This window comes from Triticum dicoccoides, chromosome 3B (assembly GCF_002162155.2).
Source record: "Triticum dicoccoides isolate Atlit2015 ecotype Zavitan chromosome 3B, WEW_v2.0, whole genome shotgun sequence".
Classification (NCBI taxonomy): Eukaryota; Viridiplantae; Streptophyta; class Magnoliopsida; order Poales; family Poaceae; genus Triticum; species Triticum dicoccoides.
In genome coordinates this window covers 227,882,430-227,897,959 of record NC_041385.1, presented here as the reverse complement: position 1 = coordinate 227,897,959, position 15,530 = coordinate 227,882,430, and positions in this window count along the sequence as shown.

The following is a 15,530-nucleotide window of genomic DNA, read 5'->3' as shown; positions in this document are numbered from 1 at the left end:
GGGACTCAAAAAGACCTCTCGAACAGCGACCAGTCTCTCGCCTTATCATGACAGCCAGTTTTAGCTTTCTCCATTGAGGCGCTCGCCCAGCTCAACCGGGGCGCAATCGCAGTGGTTCTCCCAGTGCTACCTTAGCCGACAGAACGGAACATAAGGTACCAGAACATGGGAGTCGGGCAAACCCAACTATTGACCCTAGACATGATTCGGAGCCGATGCATATAATGATATAAGTTCGGGGTGCCGCACTTGTGAAAGTGTTCGGACTTATCACACCATAATGCGGGGAACACAAGCCCCTGGTGTATTCTGCCGTACCAAAATGTACGGGTGCAAGATGTCATTAATGAACATATATATAAAAAAAGGAATGCAATTATAGGCAAAAAGTGCTGCATTGTTTATTTAAGGAATTCTGCTATGAGCGCAGGATGATACAAATAGTGCGGTAAGAAAGGGATTGGACTAATTAAACATGTCCCCCTCCAGGGGTGGGGCTGCGGATTGGTGTATTTAACAAATTTAATGCTCATAATGGAGACCACCTGAGTGTTCGTCGTAGCCTTTGTCCCTCCCTGGCTGTTGCATCGTGAGTTCGGCAGATCTACTACCGGACAGGGCCTCTGGTGAACGGAGTCCTGTGGAAAAAAGGAAAAAAAAGAGTGACACACTTTGGAGCCCCTGTTGTGGTTAAGCCACACTCTGGGCCTGTCGTGGTCGTGCCCCTCCCCCTATGCCCATGGTATCTCCAAAGCGTAATGATGTACGCGAAGAGCTGGTCTTGCAATCATGCAAGGGCTGGGGTTGGGGTCGCATTGCTACGCGTGCTCGGAACGTGCCAGGTGGTCTTGATTGATGTTACTCCAGGCGCGTTTGGCTATGTCCGGTCGTTTAACGGCCGGACTCGAAAATTTCCTTAAAAGGCTGCTCTGTACTTCTGCCGCGAGAGCCGCTGTGTGTTCCTCCGTTCGGAGGGAGCGTTCAGTATTTCGATTGACCGTGATGACTCCACGAGGGCCTGGCATCGTAAGCTTAAGGTATGCATAATGCGGTACCGCGTTGAATTTTGCAAACGCGGTTCGTCCGAGCAGAGCGTGATAGCCGCTGCGGAACGGGACTATGTCGAAGATTAACTCCTCGCTTCGGAAATTATCCGGGGATCCGAAGACCACTTCCAGTGTGACTGAGCCTGTACAATTGTCCTCCACACCTGGTATGACACCTTTGAAGGTCGTCTTTGTAGGTTTAATCCTTGAGGGGTCTATGCCCATCTTGCGCACTGTATCCTGATAAAGCAGGTTCAGGCTGCTGCCGCCGTCCATCAGGACTGTAGTGAGGTGAAATCCATCGACGATTGGGTCTAAAACCAATGCGGTGAATCCGCCATGGCGGATACTGGTCGGGTGGTCTCTTCGATCGGAAGTGATCGGGCAGGAGGACCATGGATTGAACTTCGGGGCGACTGGCTCTATCGCATATACGTCCCTGAGTGCACGCTTCCGCTCCCTCATGGGTATGTGGGTTGCGTATATCATGTTTACCGTCCGCACTTGTGGGGGGAAACCCTTATGTCCTCTACTGTTCGGCGGCCGGGTCTCTTCCTCGTTGTCGCTGTGCAGCCCCTTGTCATTGTTTTCGGCAATTAACTTGCCTGCCTGCTTGAATACCCAACAATCTCTGTTGGTGTGGTTAGCTGGCTTTTCGGGGGTGCCATGTATCTGGCAAGAGCGGTCGAGTATTCGGTGTAAATTGGACGGACCCGGAGTAGTTCTTTTGAATGGCTTCTTCCGCTGACCAGGTTTGGAGCCTCTAAATCCGGCGTTGACAGCCGTATCCTCATTGTTATCGCCGTTAACACGGCGTTTGTTTTTGTTTCGACGCGACCTGCCATTGTGGTCCTTAGTATCCGGACTGCCAGCATTTTTGCTGAGGTTGTTGCTGCGAGCTAGCCAGCTGTCCTCTCCCGCACAGAAGCGGGTCATGAGTGATGTGAGGGCTGCCATGGATTTCGGCTTTTCCTGTCCTAGGTGCCGGGCCAGCCACTCGTCGCAGATGTTATGTTTGAAGGCTGCGAGGGCCTCTGCATCCGGACAGTCGACGATTTGATTTTTCTTTGTTAAGAACCGTGTCCAGAACTGTCTGGCCGATTCGTCTGGCTGCTGAATTATGTGGCTTAGGTCATCGGCGTTTGGTGGTCGCACATATGTGCCCTGGAAGTTGTCGAGGAATGCGGCTTCCAGGTCCTCCCAACACCCAATTGACTCTGCGGGCAAGCTGTTAAGACAATGCCGAGCTGGTCCTTTAAGCTTGAGTGGGAGATACTTGATGGCGTGGAGATCGTCGCCGCGGGCCATGTGGATATGAAGGAGATAATCTTCGATCCAAACCGCGGGGTCTGTTGTGCCATCGTAGGATTTGATGTTCACGGGTTTAAACCCTTCAGGGATTTGATGATCCATTACTTCATCAGTGAAGCATAGTGGGTGTGCGGCGCCTCTATATTGGGCAATATCACGACGTAGCTCAAGAGAGAGTTGTCTGCTATGTTCGGCATGGCCGGAGTTGCTGTATCCGGCGCGACGGTAGTCGTCGTAGGTCGTGGGGCGCCCACGTGATCCGTAGATAGATCTGGATTGTCTTGCCTTGTCCTCCAATATATCTCGCAAGTCCGGCGCATTCCCTCGTAGCTTCGTACTTTTCGAGCGGTGCCGGGGTACGGTCCTGATGGAGGGCCTAGATGCCTCTCTGTCGCGACCACGGGGTGGTCGGTCTGCCGTATTGTGCGCTGGTGATGAAGGTTTGTATGCTTCCTCCTCTAGTAGGGGGAGCAACTTGCGTTTTGGGTAGCTCTTGGAGGGGCGTTCGAGTTCCTACTCTTCGGCCGCGAGGACCTCGGTCCATCTGTCGGCCAGCAGGTCTTGATCAGCTTGAAGCTGTTGCTGCTTTTTCTTTAGGCTATTTGCCGTGGGCGATAAGCTTGCGTTTAAAACGCTCTTGTTCGACGGGATCCTCGGGCACGACAAATTCGTCGTCGTTGAGGCTTGCCTCGTCTCCGGAGGGAGGCATGTAATTGTCATCCTCCACGTCTGCCGCTCTCTCTCGAGGGATGGCTTCCCCGTCCTCCTGTGCTGAATCTTGCTGGAGGGGGTTGTCTTCGGCACTATCTGGGGTGTTATTATCTCCGGTGCCAGAATCTCCATTCTTGCTGTGGCGGGATTTAGAGCGGCGCCACTGACGTCGGCGCTTGGGCTGTTTCTTAGAGGAATCTGCCTCCGCTCCTTCTTCGCCGTCCCCATCCTTTGGGGTGTCCACCATGTATATGTCGTATGACGAGGTGGTCTTCCAGTGCCCTGTAGGCGCTGGTTCTTGATCGTCTCTAGCATCGTCGTCCATACCGTCTATGTCTTCGGAGTCGTAGTCTAGCATGTCGGTTAGATCGTCGACAGTGGCTACAAAGTGGGTGGTGGGTGGGCTTTGAATCTCTTCGTCGTCCGCATCCCAACCATCCTACCCGCAGTCCGGCCAGGGCTCTCCTGATAACGAGAGATGCTTTAGCAAATTTAGGATGTCGCCAAAGGGTGAGTGCTGAAAGATGTCCGCGGTGGTGAACTCCATGATCGGCGCCCAATCAGATTCGATTGGCAGGAGCGTAGGAGGTTCGGAGTCCGGCGCCTTGGAGTCATGAGATTTATAAGGGACAAGGTCAGTATTCGGCTCTATCGCCATAGAAGTCGCAGCCCCCGAGGCGGTGTCCAGCCACCTGTCCTCGATCTGCATGGTCTGCTCTGAACTATGGGTCAGAGCGGACTCGTGTGCGGCCTCCAGGGCACTGTCTGGCGGCAGAGCTAAATCATGACCATCGTGACAGCGCGGCGTGCTCGGCTGTGGCTCGAGTCCGTCGAAGATCAAGTCTCCGCGGATGTCGGCCGTGAAGTTTAGGCTTCCAAACCTGAGCTGATGACCAGGGGCGTAGCTTTCGATCTGCTCCAGATGGCCAAGTGAATTGGCCCGCAGTGCAAAGCCGCCGAACATGAAGATCTGTCCAGGGAGGAAAGTCTCACCCTGGACGGCCTTGTTGTTGGTTGGAGAAGCCATCAAGCCTATCGGTGACGACACAGAGGAACTCTCAATGAAAGCACCAATGTCGGTGTCAAAACCGGCGGATCTCGGGTAGGGGGTCTCGAACTGTGCGTCTAGGCGGATGGTAACAGGAGACAAGGGGCACGATGTTTTTACCCAGGTTCGGGCCCTCTCGATGGAGGTAAAACCCTACTCCTGCTTGATCGATATTGATGATATGGGTAGTACAAGAGTGGATCTACCACGGGATCAAGGAGGCTAAACCCTAGAAGCTAGCCTATGGTATGATTGTTGTAATGGTTGTGTTGTCCTACGGACTAAAACCCTCCGGTTTATATAGACACTGGAGAGGGCTAGGGTTACACAGAGTCGGTTACAATGGTAGGAGATCTACATATCCGTATCGCCAAGCTTGCCTTCCATGCCAAGGAAAGTCCCATCCGGACACGGGACGAAGTCTTCAATCTTGTATCTTCATAATCTTGGAGTCCGGCTGACGATGATAGTCCGGCTGTCCGGACACCCCCTAGTCCAGGACTCCCTCACCCTTGGTCTGCAACTCTACTAGTCGGCTGTGGGGGACAGAACATTTGTCCCAATCGCCTGGCCTAGTGCTACGGGAGCGAGAGGAGGAGCCGCGACGACCGGCCATGGTGGTTTGGATTTTTTCGGACGCGCTCTGATGAATGCTCGCTGGGAGGAGATGGTGTGATTTGGATCTGAGGATCCCTATCTCTTTAAATAGACGATTTACTCGCATGGTCAGGGTGGCAAATGTAAAAATGCCTCGACTTCTCGCATTCACTTGACACGTGGAGACAACCGTTATTAAAGCACAGAAGCCGAGGAGCGCGACATTGATGAGGAGCCGGACACTGCTCGCTACAACAATACTCTGGAGAATTTGGAGAAGAACCCGCCTTGCAATGCCGAAGACAATCTGCGCGTCGGACTCATCGTCATTGAAGCCTGTTTCAGGGGCTACTGAGGGAGTCCTGGATTAAGGGGTCCTCGGACAGCTGGACTATATACTTTGGCCGGACTGTTGGACTATGAAGATACAAGATTGAAGACTTCGTCCCGTGTCCGGATGGGACTCTCCTTTGCATGGAAAGCAAGCTTGGCTATTCGGATATGTAGATCTCCTTCTCTGTAACCGACTCTGCGTAACCCTAGCCCCCTCCGTTGTCTATATAAACTGGAGGGTTTAGTCCGTAGGACGATAACAATCATAATCATAGGCTAGCTTCTAGGGTTTAGCCTCTACGATCTCATGGTAGATCAACTCTTGTATTACCTCCAACGGAGGGCCCGAACCTGGGTAAAACATCGTGTCCCCTGCCTCCTGTTACCGTTAGCCTTAGACGCACAGTTCGGGACCCCCTACCCGAGATCTGCCGGTTTGACACCGACAGTCCCTTTCCCTTGTGATTGGTATTTATCTTACCGGCCCGTTTGAAAACCCAATAGTTCTTGTTGGTGTGGTTAGCAGGCTTATCGGGTGTGCCATGAATCTAATAGGGCCTCTCAAGGATTTTGTCCAAACTGGATGGACCGTCCCTATTGCCTTTGGAAGATTTCTTCCACTGACCGGAATTAGAACCACTGAATCCGGCATTGACTACTGTATCATTTGCGTCGTCATTGTTGCTCCGACGTTTGTTTTTATTGCGGCGAGGTTTACCATTGCCGTCCCTGGCCTCAGAAGTGCCGGGGTCGCCCGAGTTGTTGCTTCTACTTGCCAACCAACTATCTTCACCCGCACAGAAACGGGTCATAAGTGCAGTTAAGGCTGCCATGGTCTTCGGCTTCTCCTGCCCGAGGTGTCGGGCGAGCCACTCGTCCCGGACACTGTGTTTGAAGGCTGCTAAGGTTTCAGCGTCCGAACAGTCCATGATTTGGTTCTTTTTAATTTGGAACCAATTCCAAAGCTTGCGAGCTGATTCGACTGGTTGCCGGATTATGTGACTCAAGTCGTCAGCATCCGGTGGCCGGACATAAGTGCCCTGAAAGTTGGCCTGAAAAGCATCTTCCAAATCTTCCCATGTTCCAATGGAGTTTATTGGGAGGCTATTCAACAAGTGCCGTGCTGGTCCTTTAAGCTTCAGAGGAAGATATTTAATGGCATGGAGGTCATCTCCACTAGCCATATGAATGTGGAGAAGAAAATCTTCAATCCAGACGGTCGGATCCGTCGTTCCATCAAACTGCTCGATGTTCACGGGTTTAAACCCTTCCGGAAACTGGTGTTGCATTACCCCATCGGTGAAGCACATGGGGTGTGCGGCACCCCTGTATCGTGCGACATCACGGCAGAGATTGGATGACATCTGAGTTCGGTTCTGATCCCGAATATTGTAATGTTCATCACGCCGGACTTCATAGCCGTTATCTCGTGGTGGGGCATTGCCTCTTGATCCATAGATTGATCTGGTCTGACCGGCTTTATTGGCCAGGTCCCGCTGCAATATGTGTAACCCACAACTGTTGTCTCCTTGCCTCTTCGGCGAGGGGGTGCGGGCTGGTGTTCGGCTTGATATGCCACTTTATCCCATCCACGTGGTGGGCGGTCTGGTTGATCTGCCTGATTGTATTTCGATGGTATTGGCTCGAGGGCTTCATCATCAAATTGTGGCAGCAGCTTGCACTTGGGGTAAATTTTGATAGGTCGCTCGTGGCCATACTCCTCGGCAGCCAGGACCTTGGTCCACTTTTCATTGAGCGTATCCTGTTTAGCTTTGAGCTGCCGCTGTTTATTTTTCAAGCTCCGCACTGTGGCGATGAGCTGTCGCTTGAAGCATTCCTGCTCGAGGGGTTCCTTTGGGATGATAAAATCTTCGTCACCGAGGCTAACATCCTCCTCGGAGACTGGCATATAATTGATGTCTTCCGAGTCTTCGTGATCAGCGTGTTTGGGGCTATACTGACCCTCCTCCCTCTCATCCTATTCTGATGTGGGCTCGACGGGGTGTTCAAGATCTTCAGCACTATCCAGGTATTCATTATCTCCCATGTCGGTATTACTATCCTTTGTCGGACATGATCGTGAGCAGCTCCGCTGACGTTGGTGCTTTGGTGGTTTATCGACGGGCTTGTCCTCATCGGGGTTCTGATTATCCTCGTCATCCTTTTTATCAGGAGTGTCCACCATGTATATGTCGTAGGTTGAAGTGGCCGTCCAACGCCCTATGATGGGTGGGACTTGTCCTAATTCGGTGTCGACATCGTCATCCATACCGTTGATGTCTTCCAACACGTAGTCTAGCATGTCGGTTAAATCCTCGACAGTGGCTATTAAGTGTGTGGTGGGCGGGTCATAAAATTCCCCGCTCCCAGCCCCCATGCTGGGTGCAGTTCGGAGGCAAAGCTTCTGTAATGGCGAGAGATCGCATCAAACCCAGTGCTTCGTCTAGGGGCGAAAGCTAGGTAAGAGCCTGCGGATCTGTAGGGCTAAGTTCGGCGAGAGACACCTGATCGGGCCTGATCGATGCAGACCTTGGTAGTTCGAAGCTATCGTCCAGAGGCGAGTCCAAAACTGCATCTGGGTCTCTAGTCAGAAGTTCCATGGTAGAAGAGAGTCCGGCGGGGGTGATCCCCCCATCCTCGGACGATGCTACCCACTTCGGATCTACGACCGAGGCGGGTTTGAGTGTCGACCCCTATACGGGATCTAAGAGTGGATCCGAAGAGCTTCCTTCACGGGGCAGGGGCGGGAACAAAGGCCGCGAACCCTGCGAAGACCTGGTCTCCTCGGATGTCCGCGATGTAATTTAGGCTTCCAAACCTGATCTGGTGGTCGGGGGTGTAACTATCGACCTGCTTGAGGCCGCCGGTAGAGTTTGCATGAAGCACGAAGCCACCAAACACAAAGACCTGTCCAGGGAGGAAGGTTTCCCTAGACGCAACGTCGTCATTGATGAAGAGGTGAGCCATCAATCCTTCTGTCGACGATACAGCAGAGCTCTCAATGAAAGCACCAATGTCGGTGTCAAAACCGGCAGATCTCGGGTAGGGGGGCCCAAGCTTTATGTCTGAGGATCGATGGTAACTATGATCAAAAGGACACAGTGTTTACCTAGGTTCGGGCCCTCTTAATGGAGGTAAAACCCTACTCCTGCTTGATTATATTCGATGAGCATAGGGGTTACAAGAGTTGATCTACCTCGCGATCGTAATGGCTAAACCCTAGCTTTGGCTAGCCTGTCAATGGTGTGATCCTGCCTTCGATCTAACCCTCCGGTTTATATAGATACCAGAGGGGCTTAGGGTTGTACAAAGTTGGTTTAACAGAAAGGAAATAGGATATTAGGACACCTAAACTTGCCATCCACATATACAGGAGTCCCTACCAGACACGAGAGGTGGTCTCCTTCCTTGTATCTTGACGACCCATTAGTCCGGCCCATATCCAATAAACCGAACGCGCGAGGACCCCTTAGTCCAGGACTCCCTCAACCATGTCTTGCTATACAACTCTTGCTTAAGATTTTTTGTAGGAAAGCTTCTCTCTAAATGGGAAGGTCCTTACATTATCGAGTAGGTCTATCGTTCTGGTGCCATCAAAATCAACAACGCCGAAGGCACTAACCTGGAGGTGGTAAACAGTCAAAGAATCAAACATTATATCTCAGGTGCTCCCATAAATGTTGAAACCGATATTATTAATACCATAACACCAGAGGAGTACACAAGGGAGACTTTCTAGAACGTTTTAGACTCCGAAAAGGAATTGGTATGTGGTACGGTAAGAAAGCCGACTCCAAAACTTTTCCAATGGCAATTTTCTCCATTTTGGAATATTTCAAAAATAGTAAAATAAAAAGTAGTCCGAAAAGTGCACGAGGAGGCGACAAGCCTGGGGGCGCGCCCTACCCCCCTGGGCGTGCTCCTGTTGCTTGTGGCCACCTCGTGTGCCCTCTGGACTTTGTTTTCTTGTGGAACACTTCTTTTGGTCGGTAAAAATTCATTATTCAAGATGGCAACGGGGACGGGGATCACGGGGGGAACGCCACCATCCCCGCCTTGATCCCCGCTAGCCCCGCCAACCTTGGCGCGCGGGGGGGGGGGGGACAGTCCCCATCCCCACTAACAACGGCTACCCGATCCCCATGGGGATCCCCATGGAGACCAACAGCAGCAAAATAGCAGTAAAAGAGGAGCACAAACCACAATATTTTTTTTACAGATTCGATCATCCATTATAGCAACAAAACAGCAATACATTGGCATAACAAACCAAAATAATTTTGGCAGCAATCTTCCCATACAGAAGCACAAACACATTACACAAAAGTAAATTAGCGGCACAAACACAATAATTTTGACAAATTTAATTATCCCAAGTTTGACCACAATAAGTTTGACAGATCCAATCATCTCAACTCAAGTCTGACCACATAATTGATAAACTAGAAGTACGATTGGCAGAAACGACAATACTTAGTATGATCACAAGCCGAAAGTTCTAATTCTTAACACAGACAAGCATGGTAAGCAGAATAAATGAAATGAGGACTTGAAGAGCCCGTCACAGTAGCTCCTCCATCCTCCATTTTCTTCATTCTTGACTCCATGGAAGCAAGCAGCAAGCCTAATAGTTATTGCAAGTGGAGAGTTCCTCATCCTGATCATGGAAATAGTACAAGATAATTTAGAAAGTTGCATGAAATCTAAGACATAAGATTGAAACTTGCAAATGAAAGTTACGAATGAAATCCAGACATAATATGGAAGTTGAGAATGTCAAGTTACCATTGGTTCATCCTCATCGTCAAGACAAGTTTGAAACTCAGTAGAGAGTGATGAATTGTTCTCACCTAAAATTGCAAGCAATGTAAAATTAGATGGCAGTAGTGTAACTAATTTAGGTATATATTCTAGTAAATTATCTAAGCAAGAAAGAAATAGTGTAGCAACAACAAAACATAAGTAGAATAGGAGCAAAAGAGCAACATTTGAATTGTCTTACCTAGCATGTCAGCATTAGACCAAGCCTGCATACACATTATAGCTTCAACCATCTTTGGTGCGAGCCTACTATGGTGAGGGCTAAGGATTCTACCACTTGTAGAGAATGCAGATTCTGATGCTACCGTTGTGACCGGATAGGCAATATGTCATGAGCAATAAGCTGTAGAGTTGGATATTTTATCCCTCCAAACTTCCACCAATTAATGATATCAAAATCAGTTGTTCTTGGCAAAGTTGGCTCTTCTAAATACATGTTTAGATCTGTATGAACCAACAAAGATGAAGTGGTAGGTTGTGAAGATATGTACCATTCAAATATGTCAAAAACTTCAGCCTGTGAAGCTGAAGCAATAGGTTGTGAAGACATGTACCATTCAAATATGTCAAAAACTTCATCCTGTGAAGCTGAAGTAGTGGGCTGTGAAGCAGTAGCAACATTTGATGTTCCTGCAGAAGAGGCATCTTGGTATTGAACCAACAATTCTCGGAGCAATTGCTTCACGCGCACAACATCCTGAATTGCAGCCTCAGGTACATAGAGAGGATCGTACAAAGCCTGCACCATATGGAGTTTGTATCTTGGGTCAAGAACAGTGGCAATAGCCATCAGACCGTGGATATCTGTCCAGTACTTCTAAAACTTATTTTTCATCTCCTCGGACATTTGTTGCATCAGTTCATACTTCTTTTTCATCTCATTGGACATATCTTGCAACAACTCATAATCAGGTGTAGTCCATTTGCGAATTGCCAACTTAATGCCACAAACCTTAGGGAAGAACATATTTGTTGTAACATAACTAGTTCCCAACCATAAGGTAGTGACATTATAGAATAACTTGAGCCCATCAATCATCTCTTTGGCAAAATCCCAATCAGCAGTTGTTGGACAACAATTAAAAAGCCTTTCACGAAGACTAAGACAATCAAAAACATCCCTTACAGCACAACAATACAAAGCATTATGTATGTGGAGTTCCACCTAGTTACAATCAAGGTTCAACCTCCTAGAGTACTCAATGTTCATCAAGCGATAAGTTTTTTCGAACTTCTCATGTCTTTTTGGGGTTGCCGACCAGAACCCACACTATCCTGCACCCTCTCAATACCATCCCCCAAAACAGCAAGCCCATCTTTCACAAACAGAATTAATATGTGAGCACAACTCCGCATATGCAAGAGTTTACCACCTAGCATGAGAGAGGAGGAGTCTAACTTATCTAGGATATCTTCCACTGCCTTGTCGTTGGTTGTGCAATTATCAAGAGTAATGGTTGATATCTTTCTCTCAAGATACTCTACCATAACTTCATGTAGAACATCACAAATCACTTCAGATGTATGTGGTGCTGGTACATATACAAACCTGCAAAGTTACAATTTATTGGGTTAGTAAGCATGAATAAGAGCAACAGTATTCGGACATGCAGTAAGATAGGAGCAACAATATTGTACCTTAGAAGGAATGACTTTAGATTCCAAGAACCATAAACATAGTGAGCTGTTACAGCCATGTATCCTCTCTTTTGATGTCCAGCAGTCCACATATCCGAAGTCACACTCGTACGCGTCGGTGCTATACAAATGGTTTTAAACCCCTTTTCACGACGGTATTTGGAACCGTTGCCAAGTGAGTGTGGGTGATAGGGGGTGTCGGTGTCAAAACCGGCGATCTAGGGTAGGGGGCCCAAGCTGTACATCTGAGGACCAATGGTGACTATGGACAAAGGACACAATGTTTACCAAGGTCCGGACCCTCTTAATTGGCACGCCCAGTATGCGACCCTATCCAAAAGGAGCTCGAAGGTCCCACCAAGGATAGACCCGCATATTGAAACGCTTTTGCAAGGTGGATATCATTACATCAACATTACATAATAGATGGGGATACATACATAAGGCATACATGCCACAAGAATACAACATCGTATTACATAAGAGCACCATCCGACTACGGATGAAACACAAACAGAAACTCAAACGAAATCCACCCTGCTAGCCCAGGCTGCCGACCTGGAACCTATCCCCTGATCGAAGAAGAAGCAGAAGAAGGACTCCAAAACAATCAAGCATCACTCTCGCGTCAAGATCATCGCACAACCTGTACCTGCAACTGTTGTTGTACTAATCTGTGAGCCACGAGGACTCAGCAATCCCATTACCATGGGTATCAAGACTAGCAAAGCTTAATGGAAAAGGAAGGGGTAAAGTGGTGAGGTTGCAGCAGCGACTAAGCATATATGGTGGCTAACATACGCAAATGAGAGCGAGAAGAGGAGCAAAGGAACGGTCGTCAACTAGTAATGATCAAGAAGTGATCCTGAGCTCCTACTTACGTCAAACATAACCCAGAAAATGTGTTCACTTCCCGGACTCCGCCGAAAAGAGACCATCACGGCTACACACGCGGTTGATGCATTTTAATTCGGATCTGATGTCAAGTTATCTACAACCGGACATTAACAAATTCCCATCTGCCACATAACCGTGGGCACGGCTTTCGAAAGATAATACCCTACAGGGCTGTCCGAACTTAGCCCATGATAATCTCTCGCGATCAACGAAGGATATACCTTCTCCCAGGAAGACCCGATCAGTCTCGGAATCCCGGTTTACAAGACATTTCGACAATGGTAAAACAAGACCAGCAAAGCCGCCCGATGCGCCGACAATCCCGATAGGAGCTGCACATATCTCGTTCTTAGGGAAACACGGGATGAAACATCCTACGAGTAAAACCAGACCTCGAGTTTCCCCGAGGGGGCCCCGCAGTCTACTCAGTTCAGACCAACACTTAGACAAGCATTGGCCCTGGGGGGCTAAAATAAAGATGACCCTCGGGTTAATTACTCCCAAGGGAAATGTAGGTGGTGGTGAGGCAAATGGTAAAACCAAGGTTGGGCCTTGCTGGAGGAGTTTTATTCAAAGCAAACTGTCGAGGGGGTCCCATAAATCACCCAACCGTGTTAGGGACGCAAAATCCGGGAACATAACACCGGTATGACGGAAACTAGGGCGGCAAGAGTGGAACAAAACACCAGTCATAAGGCCGAGTCTTCCACCCTTTTCCAAATATATAGATGCATTAATTAAATAAGAGATATTGTGATATCCCAACAAAATCCTCTCCACAATGGAGCAATCTTCAACTTCACCTGCAGCTAGCAACGCTATAAGAGGGGCTGAGCAAAGCGGTAACATAGCCAAGCAACGGTTTGCTAGGAAGGGTGACAAAGGTTAGAGGCTGAAATGGCAAATTGGGAGGCTTGAAGAGCAAATGATAGGTAGCGCAGCAAAGCGATAGAACGAAGCAACTAGCATAGCAATGATAGTAGTGAGATCCAGGGTAGCGGTCATCTTGCCTGAAATCCCGCAAGGAAGAAGAACGAGTCCATGAAGAAGATGAACGGATGAAGCCGAACCAAGCGTAGATGAACGAATCCTCACAATCGCAACGAAACAGGAACTATCGAGAAGAAGCACACAACATGGTAAACACACCACACATAGACAAGACATGATGCACAACAAGCATGATGCATGACAAAGCTACATGAGGCTACTCATAGAAAAAGATGAAGCATACAAGAGCAACACATCAAAGCAAGTTTAAATGAGGCCGGAAACAACATATAACAATTCCGGTAAGTCCTCATATGCAAGTTTCGAAGTTGGTCCAGAACTTAATAAACCTTATGTTCAAGTTGTTAAACAGCAAGTTAAGATGCACCAAGATGATCTACATGAGATTCTAGCCAAGTTACATATAAAGTTCATTTAGTTCGGAGCTACGGCCTAGAAGATATGAGCAAAACAAGTTAAACAAGACATTGATGCAAAATGCATACAAACATCAAGCAAACACCTCAAAACAAGGATGCAACATGATAATATCAAAGTTCATGCAATTCTAAGCAAGTTTCATATAGAGCACACTCAAAACGGAGCAACGGTTCAACACATACACTCTATACAAGTTTAAAGGACAAGTTGTCCAAAACAGCAACTAGGCATATTGCAAGCACCAAAACAACAAGCTACAGAACCACAATATGAAAACAAAAGGCATGGACATGAAGTACGGGTAAAGCATGACAAAACATGAACACTGGCTGTCTCCAGAAAACACTAGAACATGCTCAAAAAGACATGGCAAGATTGCAAATAATAACAGTTTCAGGCTTAGCGGAAATAGCATCAGGTTGCAATGTTTAGAGCTATCAAACAACATGCTACAGGAACTTATCATGGCAAACAAAGGCATGTCATGAATCTACTAATAGCATATAACAAAAATCCCTTACTGACTATAAGCCAAAAAGGATCAGAAGATATGATGGCACCCATGTAAACATGGCAAGTTATATGACAGATTCATACATGGCAGAAACATCAATAAGTAGGCATGTTGGTGAGCTTGTACCACTCACCACCGAGCAATACATGGCATGGCAAGGCAACCAACAGTAAGAAGACATGTTTACGAAGTTACACATGGCAAGAGCAAGTTCATAGAGTGCATGGATCACCAGTAAAACACATGGCAAAACTGAACTTAATGTAAACAGGCTGACAGCAACATTATTTGGAAATCTTAGAGCAAGATTACAAACTGTTACAGCAGGATATAAATGCAACCAGGGGCCTGAATGGATAGAGCATGATATGTAAAACAAAACATCCTTATTGAACATCTCCAGATTATGTATAGAGTGACTTGTAGTAGCAGGTTAACTTAGCATCATGATATAGCAGAATCAGACTAGCAAAACAGTAACAGCAAGTACTCTACTTCACAATCTCGATGCACTCACTACAAGAACCACAAAAATACATGGATTGCACCTCTGTAAAGATGGCATGATGTAGAATAAAACACATGTAGAGCTCATGCTCATAAGATGCACACATCAAATGCAACAAAAATGACAAATCATCAAGTTATAACAGTTACAGCAGATTAACATCATATAGCACTCTTGCAACGATGATTAGGGCATCAAGATGAACTCAAATGAACACGGTGCAATGGAATGAAATGAAGAGCATTTTATGATGAACAATTTGACATATTACACGCACAAAATGGAGCAATATGCATGGAGTTATGATGCGTTGAACAGGGCACAAAATGTTAATATCTCTGGGGACTTGGTCGAAATCTCACCCTCCGGATTAGATCTAGGTTTTGCACGGATGTCGATGCAGGGCCGGAGAAGATCGCTGGAGAAGTTGCCGGAGAGGAAGGAGATGGCCGGAGTGGAGGGAGGCGGCGGCGGGGCTCGGGGTCGCCGGACTCCGGCCCTCCCGTGGTCGGATCTGGCCGGAGACGGTGAAGAGGAGGCGAGGCAAAGGGGCTCCGGCGGCGCCGGCTCGGCGGCGGAGGCGACGGCGGCGGAGGCGGCCGGGCGGAGGAGGCTAGGCGGCGGCGCGGATCGGGATCGGGAAGGCGCTCCGGCGCGGCGACGAAGGATGGCGCG